The sequence below is a fragment of the Aquarana catesbeiana genome, linkage group LG03 (genome assembly GCF_042186555.1).
Source record: "Aquarana catesbeiana isolate 2022-GZ linkage group LG03, ASM4218655v1, whole genome shotgun sequence".
NCBI lineage: Eukaryota > Metazoa > Chordata > Amphibia > Anura > Ranidae > Aquarana > Aquarana catesbeiana.
The window spans coordinates 652,953,583-652,975,035 of record NC_133326.1 but is presented as its reverse complement, the minus strand read 5'-3'; the positions used below and the strand labels follow the sequence as shown (position 1 = coordinate 652,975,035).

Below are 21,453 nucleotides of genomic sequence, written 5' to 3'. Positions count from 1 at the left end.
TAACTATGATATAAGGGGTGCTCTGAGAACCCTGATCTACCTTAGTGTACTCACTCAGAGGCAGGCGAGAGAAGGGGGAGACTTCAGTCACAGACAGGGATGGATGGTGAGCTCACTCATCCCTTGGCAGTCAGCACCTCTCATCCAGATGTATCTGAGGCTGATGGACTTCAAATTTCCAGCCCCCACTTTCCTGGGCAGACACAGAGGGGTAGGGGGGAGGAAGAGGAGCAGATCGAGCCCTCTCTCCTCTCCCATCTGTATGTGGGGGGATTGTTAGTGCTGACTTTGGGCAGTGTGAAAGAGAGTAACAGACACTCTCAGCTTAGACAACTGGAGCCAGCAACTCTGCTGGGAGGCCAAAGTCCAGTCTGAATAATGTGTCCGGGTTTCAGGCAGTTGGAAACCCGGACACATGATTCCACACCCGAACTGTCCGGGTGAATCCCAGACAGGTGGCAACCCTAAGTAAGAGGGGGGGATACAACCTCTGTCAGTTTATTTTTTTGCCGTCTGTGTCCCATTGGGGAGATTTCCCTTCACTTCCTGTCCCATAGCCAAAACCGGAAGTGAGTGGGAAATCCCTGCAAATTAAGAACCTTCACTTTCTGTCCCAATAGCCAAAACAGGAAGTGAGGGGCAAAACACCTGCAAATTAAGAACCTTCACTTCCTGTCTCATAGCCAAAAGAGGAAGTGAGTGGGAAATCCCTGCAAATTAAGAACCTTCACTTCCTGTCCCATAGCTAAAACAGGAAGTGAGTGGGAAATCCCTGCAAATTAAGAACCTTCACTTCCTGTCTCATAGCCAAAAGAGGAAGTGAGTGGGAAATCCCTGCAAATTAAGAACCTTTACTTCCTGTCCCATAGCTAAAACAGGAAGTGAGTGGGAAATCCCTGCAAATTAAGAAACTTCACTTCCTGTCTCATAGCCAAAACAGGAAGTGAGTGGGAAATCCCTGCAAATTAAGAACCTTCACTTCCTGTCTCAAAGCCAAAACAGGAAGTGAGGGGGAAAACACCTGGAAATTAAGGAAATCCCTTGGGGGCCCCCAGGTCACCAGACCTAACGTCCCCATTGGAAGATTTCCCCTCTATTACTTTTCTGAGCACAACCCAAAATGTGGGAATTTTTCTTTTACTTTCACTTGGACATAGACATGGGATAACATTCACCCAATCCAGCCATTACCAGACACAAGTTGAGGTGGAAGGACAAAGCATCAGTGTGACAGCCAGGTAACTAGCATTTTCGGGGAGGCAATGTCATGCCAGTTGTATCTCCCACAATGGGTGTTGTACTGCACCCTTGGTACATTCGTCCTTTGATCATATCCCACCACCCCCCTGAGTGTGCCCCCCCCCCCCAGTATAAATACCTTCCTCCTCCATCTGGAGGTCTTCACTGATCTGTGGCCTGGTGGCTGTGCTGGTCTTCTGGACCTGACCATGAGTACGGCTCACCCATAGCAATCAGCGGGGCACACTGGCACCCGGAGAGGGAGAGCCGCTGGGGACATTGCTGTTCTGGAGGCTGTGCGGCTCTGGGCAGGGCTGTACTGAGAAGATGGCTGGATGGACGGGGAAGATAAGTACATGAGCTGGTGACAGAGGGGGTGGGGAGAACTGAGGACAATTGTACAGAAGAGTGAGTCCCTGTCACCAAAAAAATGACTTTAAAGCAAAGTCGCATGACAAGTCGCACCCTATTTCTGGCTATGGAACTGTTCACATTGGTGCAACTCCGACTTGCACCAATTTTTGAAAAGTTTCCTGCACTATTTTTGCAGATTTCATGTGTGTGACTTTTATTGACATCTGTGCATAAAGTCGCATAGATGCCAGCAACCTGCACGTGAAATCGCACTGACCGGAGGCTTTAAAATCATGCTGAAGTAGTACGATTTCAAAGCTGCATTTGGGGGCTAAATGCTTATTTGTTTTATTCTTTTTGCAATTCATTTTTTTTTTCTTTTGCAATCTACCTGTTTTACCCCCATTCCCGAGCACAGCGCCCCCTTTCTTTCAAGCAGGTCAAAGCTCTCTTCTCTCTTTGGAGTGTCCAATTCCTCTCTGTGCTGGCCAAGCTCCTCTGCCCCTCCCCTCCATACATAAACTTTTATGGAGCTGCCAAGGGGAATATTACAGAGTGTCACTACAGAGAGCTGGGACTGTTGACGTCACATCCAAGATGGCGGCACCCTATAGAAATCTCTGGGCTTTTGGATAAGGCGGGGGGGGGGGGTTACAGTTGTACACAGTACCGGGACAGGGTTGTCCAGCTCCCCAGGGCAAGGATCCAGAACTGTGCCCCCCTTCCCCTAATGTTAATACGTGCCACCCTGCATTCGTTCTTTGCCCCCTTGCTTCACTGCACCCGAGGCAGCTGTCCCTCCTGCCCACCCCTTGTCCCGGCCCTGCTCCTCTCTTATACTGAAATTACTTTCTCTGATCTCACTGAACACTGTGAGCTTCTCATATTGTGCATTAAAAGTCCCATAGAGCCTATCTCATTTCCTGGCTGGAGGACATCCAGCATTATCTAGCACTTTCCTCCCCAACCTAAATGTCCTTGGCCCGCCACTTTCATTTACTGAATTCTATGTCACAGAATTTATATAGTGCCAACAGCTCTATAATAACAGATTTATGATGTAAAGGGAGACATTACAATACAAGTCAATACAAGAGGGTTAGAAGGACCCTGATACACATTTCGGCTTTAGGCTAGGTTCACAGATCCTTTGAAAAGCGGTCTGCAGTGGATCGCTTTTCAGAGTGCACCTAAGCAATTTTCTCCTTTATCCCTTATTCTGAACAGCAGTTTATAATAGGACTAATGTGCTGCAACTGCGAGCCAAGCATTTGGTTCATGGTGGTGGCACAGCCCCACTCACCTGAACTGCCGAGTTCAACAGGCGACGCATGTGAATAGCCTCCTCCCATTTAGGTGGGTGGCCAGGGGGGTGTTAAAACTGCAGGTCAGTCGCCTGATTTTACCGCTCCCTCGACAGCCCATGTAGAAGAAGCCTTAAAGGGAAACTCCACTTTCGTGGGGAAAAAATAGCAAATAAAAAAAAATAATATAGCGTATATAATTGCTACACAAGTCATATTGTAATTGAATGTTATTAAAAATGTAATGCAATATGGCTGCCTGGAGGCATTCAGGGACTCCTGGAGCAGAAAAGAAAGAAGAAAAATGAGCGGAGGGACAGCATGACGGGTGGACAGTAGGACAGCAAGAAAAGAATAGTGTAGGTAGCTCTTTAAGACAGGGGGTATTGCTAGGGGCTGAGAGGGGAAGTTTAGGGGGAGGGGTGATCAGTGAGGGGCCAGTCGGAAGCTGAAGGAGAAGAAGCAGCTTGGGACCTGTCCTGTTTCTCGTTTTCCCCTACAGGACCCATGGCGGATTTGGAGCGACTAATCTCGCATCTTTGGGCTGCGGCAGCCTCCCAGGGCACAGACTGGCTACAGTCTCAGGTGGCTACATTGGTGGGGGAGCAGGACACAGCAACGGTCACAAGGGGGACAGGGGATCCCACTCTCGGCAGTCGCGGCCGCCAGAGCGATTCAGTCCGGACCCCTCACCCGGAGGTCAGCGTCACTCCCGGAGACCCGACTGGGACCCTCCGGCTCCCTCAGCCCAGCATGCTATGGCTCCGCAAGGAGGTGAGGCCGGGAGGAATCCGCGCCGTGGACGTCGCTCAGCGGGAGGGGAGTGCCGCACATGGCTCCTCCCTTCCGGCACGTCGCTGGTGTCCGGAGCAAACAACTGCTCCTACTGCTGCAGGCCAGGGCAGGCAGGCGGCTCGGCGTGGGAGAGCACAGAAGGTGGATGCCGGTGTTCTGCCGAGAAAGTTCCACTCGGCGGATAAGGACCCCCCTCTACTGTGCAGGCGCTGCGCCTGCGCAGTAGGATCCGGCAGAAATAGCCGAAGGGGAATAGGTCCAAATCAGCTGTAGACGGCGCCTGTAAGAGGGCCCCTCGTGGGCTCGCTTCGCTCGCCATGCTTCGGGCACGGCCTCGCTGCGCTCGGCTCTTTTAGATTCCCCATCTAAGTCCACTTGGATGGTAGGGAAGGAACCTGGACCCAGAGCGCAGGCGCCGTGTACAGCTGATTGTGGATTTTGAGCTTCGGCTATCTCCGGCGGCTGTTAGTAGTTCATACTGCGCAGGCGCTGCGCCTGCGCAGTACAGGGGGGGAACTTATCCGCCGAGGGAACTTATTCGGCAAGACACGGCCAAGCTTCGGAGGCAGCCGGCAGTCATGCAGTGCCCGAGGGGCGGAGTCTGGGGAGTGCTGGAGCTGTGCATGCCCGGAGTCAATCCAGGAGGTCGGTGAGCGGGTCTGGTGCTCCTGGCAGGAGAAGCAGGAGGGACTAGCAACACAGACCCTCGGCAAACAGGTCAGGGGCCCCTGGGGTGCAATCAGTGATCGTGCGGCCAGCGGTGAGTGACGCCAGGTCGGAAGGAGAACTGTCCTGGTCAGAGGTGGACGAGGACTAGGGACATCCGGCACCAAGGGATTCCGGCACGGCGGCTGTTGGGCCCAGTCCTGGGCAGCCCGGTGAGTGTGCCTCTTCTTTATCTATTTGTTCTTTGTTGCAAGATCTACTGTGACAGGTAGGTTGGCGATAGCAGGTGGCAATGGGACCCGGGGCAGGGGTAGGCCTTAGGGACTTGTGTGGTTTACGAGACTTAGTCCAGCGGTTTGAACCAGGCGATGGAGCCAGAGCACCCCCAGTGACAGCGTGGGCTCCACCACAGGGGTGAGGGGTACAGCTGTTTCCCCCTTGCCCGTCAGCGGAACCAGTGGTTTGGATGGGTTGCAGGCGGCTACTGCTCTGGGGAAGTTCAAGGGGGGGTTACTGTCCCCGTGATCCCGGCTAGTGCTTCAGCGTCGGACAAACAAGATAAGACGGGGGACAAAAAGGCGGATTCTGGTCATTTGGCTGACTCCGCGAAGTGCAAGGTCTACGTTTGTTTCGAGGGTCCCCTGGGCGCCCATCTCAAAGCGGAGGTTAAGGAAAAAATTTGGAAGGGTGAGTATGTGGAGATCTTCACGTTACTGCCACTGGAAAAATTCAATCTGGATTGAAGCCAGAGGAGAACAAAAAGGAGGTCAAGGAAAAACGCCGCTATCGGCCGATTTCACGTACTTTCCCTAACTGGTTGCAGGCTTTTGCAATTCTGGCAAATGTCATCGGAGAGAAGACCCTGGAGCATTGTTCCGCGCTGTTTGTTTACCTAGAGGCCATCAGCAAGGCCCACAGGACTTATGGCGGAGTAGCTTGGCTACGCTACAATGAGCAGTTTAGACAAGGGATGGCCATCAGATCATCACTGCGCTGGGACCATAAGGACATCAGCTTGTGGATGAAACTTATGACATCAGCGCGGGCTCCCAACCAGTTTTTTCAGGGGGGGGGAGTCGGAGAAACCACTGCCTCAGGACAACCGACCGAAAAACGATGGGGCTTCTGCTGGCAATACAATGAATGGGTCTGTAAGTTCGGTTCAGCCTGTCGTCTCAAGCACGTATGTTCCGGCTGCAGGGATCCCATGTGCTGTCAAAGTGCTTCAAAAGAGGTAAGGGTCATGCCACAGAGTCTGCGGGTAAGGACTTGGTGGTCTCTCCGCTGGGAGTATTTCCCAAAAAAGAGCCGTACAAGTTTTGATTGATTCACCACCTTTCCTTTCCAAAAAGGGGTTCGGTTAATGATGCTATTGTGCCTATGGAGTGTGCTGTGACCTACACCTCCTTTGATGAGGCGGTATCATGGGTGCGCTGTTATGGGCGCGGTGCGCTCATGGCAAAGGCAAATTTAATCTGTTTTCCGTCTGCTGCTGGTCAATCCGGACAGCTTTTGATTGCTGGGCTGTACTTGGAATGTACTTGGGCTGTACTTGTTGATCCTTGCCTGCCTATGGGCTGCTCGATCTCCTGTGCCTTGTTTAAAACCTTCAGCTCTTTCTTGGAATGGGTGGTCCGGGATGTCTCCGGGCTCAACTCTGTCATTCATTACTTGGATGACTTATTGTGCGTGGGTCCACCGGCGTCCAACATTTTCTCCGTTCTGTTGGGAATGCTGCAGCATATAGCCGATCATTTTGGGGTCCCGTTGGTTGCTGAAAAAACGGAGGGCCCCAAGTCATCCATTACTTTTCTGTGCATTGTTGTGGATTCACAGATTATGGATAAACTCGGGGCCCATAAGTCTGAGGTTTGCAGGATCATTGGTAAGCGCAAGCTTCAGCTATGCCAGTTGCAGTCGTTGTTCGGGAAGTTAAATTTCGCTTGCCGCATAATGCCGATGGGCAGGGTTTTTTGCCGCTGCCTGTCAGCATCAACAGCCGGAGTTAAAGCGCCCACTCATTTGGTGCGTTTGACCAGGGAACACAGAGCTGGTGTGGCATGGTTTCCTTGTATCGTTCCATTGGCGCGCTTTATGGATGGCTGGGCCCTTCAGCAATTTAGATTTGGAGCTGTGTACAGACGCATTGGGTTCTACTGGTTATGGGGCTTTCTTTCAAGGTCAATGGAGTGCTGCGCCTTGAATGCTAAATGGGGGAAAGCTGGGTTCTTGAAGAATCCGGTACTCCTTGAGCTTTTCCTAATTGTGGTGGCGATGGAACTTTGGGGTGACTCCTTCCGCAATCTGAAGGTGCGCTTCAACTGTGATAACCTTGGTGTTGTCCAGGTTGTTAACCGTGTCTCAGCGGCTTCACAGCTGGTTGCTCCGTTATCTGGTTCTGCGCTGTTTGCAATTGAATGCTTTCATTTATGCTGTACACCTTCCTGGGGTGGAAAACACCTTGGCTGCTGCTTTGTCTCGATTTCAGTGGGACAGGTTCCGAGAGTTGCCACCAGACGTGGAGTAACGCGGGGCTTCCTGTCCCGACTGGCTGTGGAGCATTGCTTTGGAATCGCAACAAGGTAGATTCAAGGCTCAGTGAGTAGTGAGTACGGCTATGTGGTTTGTCTTTTCTAAGGTGTTTTTGTGTACATGTCATGTACACAAATGGTGTACAGAGTGCCCCCCAGAAATGTAATTTCCTGCTTGTGTGATTGGCTCACTGATTTCTCTAGAAGTCTACACTAAGGTTCCTTTAACACCTAGATTCAGATTGCAGGGTGGAATCCTCGCAATTCTGTCCGCGATTACAAAATTGCGGCAAAACGGGGGGCACGATGCCATTACTTAACGGCACCCCAATAGCGGTGCGATTTTGGCGTGGTTGTTGTGCGATACATTGCGCTGCAATCGCGGCAAAATGCAATGCGTGACGCTGTCACCCAAAAGAAGCTCCTGCTCCTTTTTTGAGCGACAAACTTTGTGTGTTGCGATTTTGCCACAATTGCAGTGAGATTTATTGCACGCAACCATGGCAAAATTGCACCGCCATTGGGGTGCTATTAACAAGTAATGGCCTCGCAATCGCGTCCCGCATTTTGCGGCAATTCTGGAATTCCGAATCTGCCTAGGTGTGAATGGAGTCTAATATACAAATCAGATTTTGAGCATCCCCTGTAAGGAAAATGTCATTTTTGGTGAGATACTCCCAAAGGGAAATCACGTCTAAAGGGATGCATTAATAGGAATATTAATTTGCTTTTCTAACACAACTGGGTGGGCTCCGAACGCAATGCTCTGCACTCCGAGTCCACCTTTTTTGAAGCCTATTTGAGCCTATGGCTCTAATCAGGTGCTTCAAAAAAAAAAACACCTGCCTTTAATTTAGGCGCCTGGTGTCCTAAAAGGGGGTGGCCATGGCATGAATCTATCCATTATGCATAGAGGGGGTGGCGTGATAGAGGAGGCGGCGCCCGTGCGCCCTTAATGGACAGGCCACCCCTGGATAGTTATAAAACCACTCCCGTACACATTCACTTTGCACAGACAGACAAACAGCTATTTCTTCAGAATAACAAAAGGTAGGAATCTGCAGCAAAGTTTGTTGAAATCCTTGTAATGTACATAGATCATCCAGAGGGGAGTTTTTTTTTGCAACAAAAGTGAAGCAAACCTCTGCTGTGGCCACCTCCAGCATCATATACAGACAGAAATACCTGGTACTTCCCGGTATGGAGGATCATGTGACTCACCCCCATGTGACAGGGCTGGGCCAATCAGTGCAAGCTACAACTCCAGCTCCCCCGTCAGCTGGAGTTGAAGGTAGGTATAGGCAGCACAGTGAACCTCAGACACCAGCCATGGTCCTCCCAGTGTCGGTGTGTAATAACACTCAGGATCTGGTTGGTTAATGGGTAACACAGACACTTCAGCTTTCAGACGCTCTTATTAATAAAAGTCGAATAACACATGCCCAGATTTTTTTGCTCACCTCAGTTCCTGACTTTCCGATAACAATCGTCAGAATCTCCCGGTTTAGAGGAAGTCAGTAATGTTCCATTTCGGGACTCGAGTCGGCATGGCGTCCCCCCCAGATGTACGCCCCGCAGAGCGGCAGCTGTGTGAGCCCGCCGATTGGACGGGAAGCGGAGATGTTGCCCTGTTACCTTTGATCTGTGGATATTCCTGGTCTCCCTCCTCTCTCTCCCTTCCTCCGTCTATCCTGCTGTCCTTGGAGCTTTTCCTGATACATCCTGCCCCCCCGACTGATTACTGCAGACTCAGGAGAGGGTGGTGGACCGGGGTGGACAGTCACTTCCTCTGACCCCTCTCCCTCTCCCTCTATTACACTTTCCCAGGACACAAAAACAATGGCAGTTCTGCTTCATTACTGAGGTCATAAGAAAGCAAAAAGTTTGCAGCGAGCACCCCTGTTTGCTTAAAGTTTGCCTTCCCCGCTTCCTCATGTCCTCCTCATCAACACAATCCCTACGTTTTTACATAAAACCTTTCCGTTTTAATTACACACCGTATTTTAGAACCTGTGACATTATCACCGGGTCTCTACGCTTCTCTATGCGATGCAGGCAGATCATGGCTGGTGGGAGGGGCCAGCAGGGTGCTGTACATAGCTCCCTGAAGACATCACAGCACCCAGTACTCATGAGACTTCAACCTTTGATGCAAGCAGTGGGCTGGAGTTTTGCAAATATCAAACCGCCTTTAGGCCCTGGTCACGGTTTTAATGCTCCGCAAATGCCTAGTAAAGCCGTCTGCAGCTAATAGTATGGACAGCGCACAGAGCTATTCACATTATCAAAACATGAAGTGTTTACGTTGCGTCATGTCGCTGCGCTTCTAAAATGAAACTACATGTCAAAAGGAAGCATCTCAACGCCTTCCATTCAAGTCTAAGGTAAGGAACCATAAACCCGCCAGCACGTTAGGTCTTGTTCACAAAAAAAAAAAAAAAAAGCCTGGGTTGTGTTTTTAACCTGCATCAAACGCACACGGGGCATTTGCAAAGCATTTTTAACATGCTTTAAACATGCGGCAAATGTGCTGAACAAGGTTTTAGGCTGCATTCACATTTGAACATGCATTTCCTAGGGAATGAGGACTTCAATGTGATGGGGGGGACTGAGGGCTCTAATGTGATGGGGGACTGAGGGCTCTAATGTAATGGGGGGGGGGGTCTGAGGGCTCTGTTGTGAAGGGGGGACTGCGGATCTAATGTGATGGGGGGATTGAGGGTCTAATGTGATGGGGGGGCTGAGGGCTATAATGTGATGGGGGGCTGAGGGCTCTAATGTGATGGGGGGGGACTGAGGACTCTGTTGTGAAGGGGGGACTGAGGATCTAATGTGATGGGGGGATTGAGGGTCTAATGTGATGGGGGGGCTGAGGGCTATAATGTGATGGGGGGCTGAGGGCTCTAATGTGATGGGGGGGGACTGAGGGCTCTAATGTGATGGGGGGACTGAGGGCTCTAATGTGATGGGGGGACTGAGGGCTCTAATATGAAGGGGGGGTTGAGGACTCTGTTGTGAAGGGGGACTGAGGGCTCTAATGTGATGGGGGGGACTGAGGGCTCTAATGTGATGGGGGGACTGAGGGCTCTAATATGAAGGGGGGGGTTGAGGACTCTGTTGTGAAGGGGGACTGAGGGCTCTAATGTGATGGGGGGGACTGAGGGCTCTAATATGAAGGGGGGGGGTTGAGGACTCTGTTGTGAAGGGGGACTGAGGGCTCTAATGTGATGGGGGGGACTGAGGGCTCTAATGTGATGGGGGGGACTGAGGGCTCTAATGTGATGGGGGGGACTGAGGGCTCTAATATGAAGGGGGGGGGTTGAGGACTCTGTTGTGAAGGGGGACTGAGGGCTCTAATGTGATGGGGGGGACTGAGGGCTCTAATATGAAGGGGGGGGGGTTGAGGACTCTGTTGTGAAGGGGGACTGAGGGCTCTAATGTGATGGGGGGGACTGAGGGCTCTAATGTGATGGGGGGGACTGAGGGCTCTAATGTGATGGGGGGGACTGAGGGCCCTAATATGAAGGGGGGGGGGGTTGAGGACTCTGTTGTGAAGGGGGACTGAGGGCTCTAATGTGATGGGGGGGACTGAGGGCTCTAATGTGATGGGGGGACTGACGGCTCTAATGTGATGGAGGGACTGAGGGCTCTACTTTGAAGAGGGGGACTGAGGGCTCTAATGTGATGGGGGGGACTGATGGCTCTAATGTGAAGGGGGGACTGAGAGCTCTAATGTGATGGGGGGGGGGACTGAGGGCTCTAATGTGAAGAAGGGGGGGCTGAGCATTCCAATGTGAAGTGGGGACTAAGGACTCCAATGTGAAGAGAGGACTAAGGACACTGATCTGATAAGGGCAGGAGACTCTTCTGTGAATGGAAAGGACTGGGGACTCCAATATGAAGGGGGGGGACTGAGGGCTCTAATGTGAAGATGGGGTTGAGGACTCTAAGACTCTAATGTGAAGAGGAGGACTGAGGACTCTGTGAAGGGGGGGACTGATGACTCTAATGTGAAGGGGGGGACGGGGACTGAGGAACCTAATGTGAAGGGGATGACACTGGGGACTTCAATGTAAAGTTGGAAACTGAGTACTCTAATGTGAAGGGAGAAGACTGAGGGCTCTAATGTGATGAGGGGACTGAGGACTCTAATGTGAAGGGGGAACTGAGGGCTCTAATGTGATGGGGGGGACTGAAGGCTCTAATGTGAAGGGGGGACAGAGGGCTCTAATGTGAAGGGGGGGGACTGAGGGCTATAATGTGAAGGGGGGCCGAGGGCTCTAATGTGATGGAAGGACTGAGGGCTCTAATGTGAAGGGGGGACTGAGGGCTCTAATGTGATGGGGGGGACTGAGGGCGCTAATGTGATTGGGGGGACTGAGGGCTCTAATGTGATTGGGGGGGACTGAGAGCTCTAATGTGATTGGGGGGGACTGAGGGCTCTAATGTGAAAAAGGGGGGGGCTGAGCATTCCAATGTGAAGGGGGACTGAGGGCTCTAATGTGATGGGGGGGGGACTGAGGGCTCTAACGTGATTGGGGGAGACTGAGGGCTCTAATGTGATGGGGGGGGGGAACGACTGAGGGCTCTAACGTGATTGGGGGAGACTGAGGGCTCTAATGTGAGGGGGTGGATTGAGAGCTCCAATGTGAAAAAGGGGGGGCTGAGCGTTCCAATGTGAAGAGAGGACTAGAGGACTAAGGACACTGATCTGATAGGGGCGAGAGACTCTTCTGTAAATGGAAGGGACTGGGGACTCCAATATGAAGGGGGGGGGGGACTGAGGGCTCTAATGCAGTGGAACCCCCGGTATAAAACTACAGACCAGAGAATGCGAAGCAAGTGGTCGGTGGAACAATACCGATAAGGCCGAGACCTGGCCTTTGATGGTACTTAAGGCCAGCTTCATCTCTAATCCTATTTGCAGAAAGGCAAGGATTCTACCTATAACATATTTTTTAGGATGCCAACCCCTGGATTCACACCAGTAAACATATGCCCTCCAGACTCTGTAATAAATGACTTTGGAAGCTGGCTTCCTTGCATTAACCAAGGTAGGTATCACTGACCCTGAAAGCCCACGATTCTTCAGAATGTGGGTTTCAATAGCCAAACCATTAAATTTAGCGTTTGTAAAGTAGGATGGAATACTCTGCATACGAAGACCTTCTGGGCCATGCTGGGGCCACAAGAACCACCAACTTTCTTTCCTGCTTGATCCTGCTAAGAAGACGAGGTGCATCAGAATAGGAGGGAATGCATAAATCAGTGAGAACCGATCCCACGGGGTCACTAAGGCATCCGTTCCGCACGCGAGCAGATCCCTTGTTCTTGACTTTGTTGTTGAACCTGGACGCAAACAGATCTACATCCGGGACCCCCCATCTTTGGCATATAACCAGGAAGATGTCGGGGTGAAGGGACCATTCCCCTGGGAACAACTGCTGGCCACTCAAGTAGTCCGCCTGCCAATTCTCTATCCCTGGAATGAAGATTGCCGATATGCACGGCACATGCTTTTCTGCCCAGGCTAGGATATGGTTTACCTCTGCCTGGGCTGCATGACTTCTGGTGCCCCTTTGGTGATTCATATAAGCCATTGCTGTGGCATTTTCGGGTTGAATCCTGACCGGACAATTCCGCAACCTGAACATCCAGGCCCTTAGGGCTAAGCGTGCTGCCCAAATCTTTAGAATGTTGATGGGCAAGGTCCTTTCGATCCTGGACCATTTTCTCTGGACAGTTGCTTCTTCCAGGACTGCTCCCCAACCTGAAAGGCTGGCATATGTTGTTACCACCTTCCAGGTAATTGGCATGAAGGATTTCCCCTTCTGCAGATTCTTGGATATCCTCCACCAACTGAGGCTCTGGCGCACCTTTGGCGCCAGACGCATTGGAAAATCTAGCGCTTGGACCTTCTTGTTCCAAGCAGATAGGATACTGTTTTGCAGCAGTCTCGAATGAAACTGAGCATAGGGAACAGCTTCAAATGAAGCCACCATCTTTCCCAACAACCTCATGCAAAGGCGAATAGAAGGATCCTTCTTCACCCTGACCACCTGAACCAGCTCCTTTGTGGAGCTGATCTTTGCCTGGGGTAAAAACACCCTTTTCTGGGCTGTATCTATGATCAGACCCAAGTACTCTAGTCTTCTTAATGGTTTTAAAGAAGATTTATCTAGGTTGAGGATCCAACCTAGGTATTCCAGGTAGTTGACTGTGGTGACCATGCTTTGGTCTAAGCGGGCTACCGACCAGTCTATCAAGAGCAGGTCGTCTAGGTATGCTATAATTGTTATACCTTGAGCCCTTAATTTGGCCAGAGGAGGGGCCACAACTTTTGTAAACACCCGAGGTGCAGTAGCTAGACCGTAAGGCAGAGCTACAAACTGAAAATGGAGTTTTTCTACCTCGAAACATAGATATTTCTGGTGAGCAGGGAAATTAGGCACATGCAGGTATGCATCCTTGATGTCGATTGACCCCAGAAGTTCTCCTCCTTGTAGGATGGAGACAACTGATCGGATTGATTCCATGCGAAAAGAGCGAATATTCTGGAATCCGTTTAGAGCTTTGAGATCTAGAATGGGTCTGACATCTCCATTTGGTTTTGGCACCGTGAAAAGGTTTGAATAAAACCCCAACTGCTGCTCTTCCATGGGGACCACCATGATCACTTTTTGAGACAAAAGTCGGTCTAATGCTTGAAAGAGAGACTTCTTTTTCTCTGGATCTTTGGGGATGATTGACCTGAGGAAAAAGAGACGGGAATTCTCGGAACTCTAGTTTGTAACCTAGAGCTATTGTGGAGACCACCCATCTGTCTCGAAACTCTTCCTGCCAGACCCTTGAGAACTGCAGAAGTCTTCCCCCATACTCGTGTTTACACACACACACGTCCCTATTCTGGCTCTCGTGCCCGCGATCGCACGTGGCCAGCGGTCATTGCGACCGCCGGCCACGCGCATCGGCACCCCTACAATGCAGCGGGCGCGCGCCTGCTATCCCGCTTAAAGGGACCGACGTACAGCTACGACGGCTCGCGGGATCGCGCCGACCTGCCGCAGTATAATGACGGCGGCTGGTTGGCAAGCGGTTGAAGTGAAAATTCAGTTGGACTTTAATATAGAAACGATACCTAGGGGAGTTTTTTTGTGTAATTTATGTTTAGCAATGATTTACATTTTAGTTTCAGTGTTCTTGTAAACACACTAAGAAGCGCACTGAAGATTTATATCACCAGGAATGCGCAACACAAGAAAATATTTCTTCTTTTTTCAGAGAACTGATGTTTATTTGTCATGGAGTAGACAGAAGAAATTACATTTCAGCATCACTCCCCTCTGCGCGTTACGTCACCAGCCGCTGTTCCCATAACACTTCTGATCCCCAGCAGCGTCAGTAGACTGTGATCCTGTAGCCCAGATGTGATCAGCCAGAAGGAGAAGGACAGAGGAGACGTAGAGACCGAGACAACCACTGAGGCCAATGGAGGGGGCGAGGGAGGAGGGCTCAGAAAAAGCCTGTGATTGTTCTCTAAGGCCACAGATCAATGTCTGGAAGGGTCAAGTGGTAAGGTCACAGCCAAGATTACAGCTGAGAAATAGATCTGTGCAGCAGAAGGGTGTACAACTATATCCTACTACTTCCTACTAAAATGCTGCTTTGAAGACTGAAAAAAAAATACAGTACATAAGATTTAAAATGTTAGCCTCATTTCAAAAGTCACTTTTTAACATTTTAACCCCTTTACTGCCAGAGCAGTTTTTGCGTTGTTGTTTTTTTCTTTTTTTGCACACATGTTTACAAAATCATTTTAGGCCTGAAGTAGGGTTGCCACCTTTTCTTCAAATCAAACCCGAACACTTTAGTGGTGCACAGCAATTTTTTCAATAGTATAAACTATACATATATTTTGCGATTAAATAACGTTTCTAAACATACAACCCCTGGCAAAAATTATGGAATCACCAGTCCCTGAGGATGTTCCTTCAGTTGTTTATTGTTGTAGAAAAAAAGCAGATCACAGACATGGCCAAAAACTAAAGGCATTTCAAATGGCAACTTTCTGGCTTTAAGAAACACTAAAAGAAATCAAGAGAAATAATTGTGGTGGCCAGTAACAGTTAGATTTATAGAACAAGCACAGGGAATAAATTATGGAATCACTCAATTCTGAGGAAAAAATTATGGAATCACCCTGTAAATTTTCATTACAAACACTAACACCTGCATCAGATTAAATCTGCTTGTTAGTATGTAGGTAAAGAGGGTAAATCATCACGCAGTGTTGCACAAGATGTTGGTTGTTCACAGTCGGCTGTGTCTAAAACATGGACCAAATACAAACAACATGGGAAGGTGGTTAAAGGCAAGCATACTGGTAGACCAAGGAAGACATCAAAGCGTCAAGACAGAAAACTTAAAGCAATATGCCTTGAAAACAGAAAATGTACAACAAAACAAATGAGGAACAAATGGGAGGAAACTGGAGTCAACATCTGTGACCGAACTATAAGAAACCGCCTAAAGGAAATGGGATTTACATACAGAAAAGCTAAAAGAAAGCCATCTCTAACACCTAAACACAAAAAACAAGGTTACAATGGGCTAAGGAAAGGCAATCGTGGACTGTGGATGATTGGATGAAAGTCATATCCAGTGATGAATCTCGAATCTCCATTGGGCAAGGTGATGATGCTGGAACTTTTATTTGGTGCTGTTCCAATGAGATTTATGCAGACGACTGTCTGAAGAAAACATGCAAATTTCCATAGTCAATTATGATATGGGGCTGCATGTCAGGTAAAGGCACTGGGGAGATGGCTGTCATTAAATCTTCAATAAATGCACAGGTTTACATTGAAATTTTGGACACTTTTCTTATCCCATCTATTGAAAGGATGTTTGGTGATGATGAAATAATTTATCAAGATGATAATGCATCTTGCCATAGAGCAAAAACTGTGAAAAAAATCTTTGAAGAAAGACACATAAGGTCCATGCCATGGCCTGCAAACAGTCCGGATCTCAATCCAATTGAAAATCTGTGGTGGAAGTTAAAGAAAATGGTCCATGACAAGGCTCCAACCTGCAAAGATGATTTGGCAACAGCAAACAGAGAAGGCTGGATCCAGATTGATGAAGAGTACTGTTTATCACTCATTAAGTCAATGCCTCAGAGACTGCAAGCAGTTATAAAAGCCAGAGGTGGTGCAACAAAGTACTAGTGATGTGTTGGAGTGTTATTTTGTTTGTTTGTTTTTCATGATTCCATAATTTTTTCCTCAGAATTGAGTGATTCCATAATTTATTCCCTGTGCTTGTTCTATAAATCTAACTGTTACTGGCCACCACAATTATTTTTCTTGATTTCTTTTAGTGTTTCTTAAAGCCAGAAAGTTGCCATTTGAAATGCCTTTAGTTTTTGGCCATGTCTGTGATCTGCTTTTTTTTTCTACAACAATAAACAACTGAAGGAACATCCTCAGGGACTGTTGATTCCATCATTTTTGCCAGGGGTTGTATAAAGTTAATCACAAGAGTCCCCCCCTTACATCAGAGTCCACAGAGTTCCCCCTTTTATATCTGAACTCACAGAGTTCCCTTAAGTGTAATGCCCTGTACACACGGTCGGATTTTCCGATGGAAAATGTCCGATCGGAGCGTGTTGTCGGAAATTCCGACCGTGTGTAGGCTCCATCGGACATTTTCCATCGGATTTTCCAACACACAAAGTTGGAGAGCAGGATATAAAATTTTCCGACAACAAAATCCGTTGTCGGAAATTCCGATCGTGTGTACACAAATCCGACGGACAAAGTGCCACGCATGCTCAGAATAAATAAAGAGATGAAAGCTATTGGCTACTGCCCCGTTTATAGTCCCGACGTACGTGTTTTACGTCACCACGTTTAAAACGATCGGATTTTCCGACAACTTTGTGTGACCGTGTGTATGCAAGACAAGTTTGAGCCAACATCCGTCTGAAAAAATCCTAGGATTTTGTTGTCGGAATGTCCGAACAAAGTCCGACCGTGTGTACGGGGCATAAGGGGGGACTCTGTCAGAATCCACAGAGTTCCCCTTTTACATCTGGGAATCCCAGAGTTGCCTTACACTGTAAGGGGGGACTCTGCAGACTCTGATGTAAGGGAGAACTCTGGGGACTCTGACATAAGGGATGCTCTACTGGGAACCCTGATTTAAGAGGAACACTGAGAACGCTGATGTAAGGGGGAACACTGATATAAGGGGTGCTCTGAGAACCATGATTTACCTTAGTGTACTCACTTAGAGGCAGGAGAGAGAAGGGGGGAAACTTCAGTCACAGACAGGGATGGATGGTGAGCTCACTCATCCCTTGGCAGTCAGCACCTCTCATCCCACTGATCCCAGATGTATCTGTGGCTGCTGGACTTCAATTTCCTCATCCCACTTTCCTTTTTTAAGGCACAGCGCTGGGTATTGGAGTGTGGGCAGACACAGAGGGGTAGAAACGGGAGGAATAGGAGCAGATCGAGCATTCTCTTCTCTCCTGTCTATGTGGGGGGTGGGGATGTTAGTGCTGGCTTTGGGCAGTGTGAAAGAGAGTGTAACAGACACTCTCGGCTTAGACAACTGCAGCCAGCAACCCTGCTGGGAACCCATAGTCCGGTCTGAATAATGTGTCTGGGTTCCAGGCAGTCTGAACCCCGGACGCATGATTCAAAACCTGAACTGTGCGAGTGAATCCAGGTCAGGTGGCAACCCTAGCTTGAAGATTACATAAAACCCCCAAAACATTATATATTTTCTGAAAGGAGACACCCTGCAGCAGGTCTTGACAAATTTGCTTTGAATCTAGGAGCCAGCTAAAAAAGTTAGGAGCCAGTTTTTTTTTTTTCCAAATAACATTTTATTATTATTATTTGCATTTGCATTACAGGAATACGTAAAATGAAAAAATACAGATCGTATTATGCATCAATTTTTTCAGATGTTTGCTCAAAATTTCTTTCAATATGCTCTAAGACAGTATCAGTCACATATCTGAAATTGTTGTATATCCATACTTCCCAACTTTTTGATATGGGAATGAGGGACACCTCAGCAAAAGTATGCAGGCATAGGACACACCCCTTGCCACGCCCCCTTAAAGGAGAATTATACAAAAAAACAAGATTGGTTTAACAGACAAGTGCTTTTTTTTTACCACTACTATTCCTTTATATTGGCTTTTGGAATTTACAAATGCAGAAATTTAGAAATCAGATGAAAGGTTTAGCGCTGGAAAACACTTTTTGATAGATAAAAAGTGCATTTTATATACATCTATATAGATCAGACCAAAATGAGGGACAAGTGAGGAGGAATGAGGGACAGAGGGACTTTGCTCCAAATCAGGGACAGTCCCTCGAAATCAGGGACATTTGGGAGCTATGGTATATCAGTTTTTATTTTTAACGACAAAACCCCCTCTCTTTTATAGCTTTATGACACCCTAGAGCACATGTGTCAAACACAAGTCCCACGGGCCGAATCCAGCCCTTCAGGTCATTCCATGTGGCCCTCACATCTCTCCTGTACAGTAGCTGCGGCACCCCCCTTGTCTTCACCTCCCCTTGATTTAGCAGTGGGCAGCAGAGAGGAGGACAGAACTCCTCCTACAGATCCTGTGCCTCTCTGTGCAGCCACAGCACCCCCTCAAAGACTCCTCCCTGGTCTCCGCATTCAGCAGACTCCAGCCCTCCTCTGGTCCTCCTCCAGACCCTACACTTTCTACTTTCCAGCTTCACCCCAGCTTCTTCCCAGCAGCACCACATGGTAAGGGCGGTGCACTGTGACGTAAGAAAGGGTGGGGGACTCCTGACTTCTGATGTGGGGGGGCGCTCTTGACATCTGATGTAAGGGGGAGTGGGGTGCTCTGGACATCTAGTCATACAGACACAATTGGCCCTTTGAGGGTGACCACAATGCTGATATGGCCCACGATGAAATCGAGTTTGATATCCCTGCACTAGAGAATAAAATAGCGGTAGTTCCAAAATTTTATGTCACTTGATATTACCACGATTAAAGTTAATTTTAGGAGGCACAAAAACACAAAAAACTACCCTTTTTTTGGGAAAATATAAAAGACGAGGTTGCACCGAGTAAATAGATACCCCAACATGTCAAACCTTAAATTTGCGTGTGCCTGTGAAATGGCGACAAACTTCAGTACACTATATTTTCCATAGGCGACACTTTAAAAGCTCCCTATAGGTCATCAGTTTAGCGTTACAAAGGAGGTCTGGTGCTAGAAATATTACCCTCATTCCAGCGTGCGTGGCAATATGTAACATGTGTATCGCAATCAACGTTTGCAGGCGTAGGCGCCCGCCGTATGTGTTTACATTTGTATGTGCAAGCTAAATATCATTCAGTTAGGGTTTATATCTACAGTGCCTTGAAAAAGTATTCATACCCCTTAAAATTTTCCACATTTTGTCATGTTACAACCAAAAACATACATTTATTTTATTTTATTGGGATTTTATGTGATAGACCGGCACATAATTGTGAAGTGGAAGGAAAATGATAAATGGTTTTCAACTTTTTTTTACAAATAAATATCTGAAAAGTGTGGCGTGCATTTGTATTCAGCCCCCTTTACTCTGATACCCCTAACTAAAATCTAATGGAACCAATTGCCTTCAGAAGTCACCTAATTAGTAAATAGAGTCCACCTGTGTGTAATTTAATCTCAGTATACCGTAATTACAGCTGTTCTGTGAAGCTCTCAGAGGTTTGTTATGCCGCGTACACACGACCGGACTTTACGGCATACTTTGTCCTGCGGACTTTTCGACGGACTTTATGACGGACTTTCTGAATGAACGGACTTGCCTACACACGATCAACCAAAGTCCGACGGATTCGTACGTGATGACGTACGACCGGACTAAAACAAGGAAGTTCATAGCCAGTAGCCAATAGCTGCCCTAGCGTCGGTTTTTGTCCGTCAGACTAGCATACAGATGAGCGGACTTTTCGACCGGACTCGAGTCCGTCAAAAAGATTTGAAACATGTTTCATTTCTAGGTCCATCAAACTTTTGGGGAAAAAAAGTCCGCTGGAGCCCACACACGATCGAATTGTCCGACGGAGTCCGGTTCGCTGGACCAAGTATGCCATAAAGTCCAGTCGTGTGTACGCGGCATTAGAGAACCCTATGCCGCGTACACACGATCGGACTTTACGGCATACTTGGTCCGGCGTACCGGATTTCGTCGGACAATTCGATCGTGTGTGGGCTCCAGCGAACTTTGTTTTCTCAAAAGTTTGACGGACTTAGATTTGAAACATGTTTCAAATCTGTCCGACAGACTCGAGTCCGGTCGAAAAGTCCGCTCATCTGTATGCTAGTCCGACGGACAAAAACTGACGCTAGGGCAGCTATTGGTTACTGGCTATGAACTTCCTTGTTTTAGTCCGGTCATACGTCATCACGTACGAATCCGTTGGACTTTGGTTGATTGTGTGTAGGCAAGTCCGTTCATTCGGAAAGTCTGTCGTAAAGTCCGTCAAAGTACGCCGGACAAAGTCTGCCGTAAAGTCCGGTCGTGTGTACGCGGCATAAGTGAACAAACCACATCATGAACACCAAGGAACACACAAGACAGGTCAGGGATAAAGTTGTGGAGAAGTTTAAAGCAGAGTTGGGTCATAAAAATATATCAAGCTTTGAAAATATCACAGAACACTGTTCAATCCATCATTGGAAAATGGAAAGAGTATGGCACAACTTCAAACCTACCAAGACATGGCCGTCCACCTAAACTGACAGGCCGGACAAGGAGAGCATTAATCAGAGAAGCAGCCAAGAGGCCCATGGTAACTCTGGAGGAGCTGCAGAGATCCACAGCTCAGGTGGGAGAATCTGTCCACAGGATAACTATTAGTCCTGCACTCCACAAATCTGGACTTTATGGAAGAGTGGCACGAAGAAAGCCATTGTTAAAAGAAAGCCATAAGAAGTCCCGTTTGAAGTTTGTAAGAAGTCATGTGGGGGACACAGCAAACATGTGGAAGAAGGTTCTCTGGTCAGATGAAACCAAAATTGAATTTTTTAGCCTAAAAGCAAAACGCTATGTGTGGCGGAAAACTAACACTGCACATCACCCTGAACACACCATCCCCACCGTGAAACATGGTGGTGGCAGCATCATGTTGTGGGGATGCTTTTCTTCAGCAGGGATGGGGAAGCTGGTCAGAGTTGATGGGAAGATGGATGGAGCCAAATACAAGTCAATCTTAGAAGAAAACCCGTTAGAGTCTGCAAAATACCTGAGACTGGGGCAGAGGTTCTCCTTCCAGCAGGACAACAACCCTAAACATACAGCCAGAGCTACAATGGAATGGTTTAGATCAGGGGTGTCCAAACTTTTTTCAAAGAGGCTCAGATTTGATGAAGTGAACATGCGTTAGGGCCGACCATTTTGCCTGACATTCTTTGAACCATTAAAATTAAATGCAAATTAACTATTTTATGCAAAGCTTATTGCAAACGGCATACTTTTCATTTTCAACACATTGATGAC

The 21,453-nt window shown here is 48.3% G+C and overlaps 2 protein-coding genes across 3 annotated transcripts in view; one reads left to right on the top strand and one right to left on the bottom strand.

The window, feature by feature from the left end:
• RGL3 (ral guanine nucleotide dissociation stimulator like 3) overlaps nucleotides 1–8,617 on the bottom strand; it is a 139,298-nt gene extending 130,681 nt beyond the window's left edge. The window contains exon 1 of one of the 2 annotated variants that reach the window (XM_073622683.1): nucleotides 8,350–8,617. The gene's annotated coding sequence lies outside the window, so the exon portion shown is untranslated. The remainder of the gene's footprint in view (nucleotides 1–8,349) is intronic. The other variant, XM_073622684.1, reaches the window with a different exon arrangement.
• ECSIT (ECSIT signaling integrator) overlaps nucleotides 1–21,453 on the top strand; it is a 468,974-nt gene that overhangs the window by 15,463 nt on the left and 432,058 nt on the right. The gene's annotated exons all lie outside the window — the stretch shown is intronic.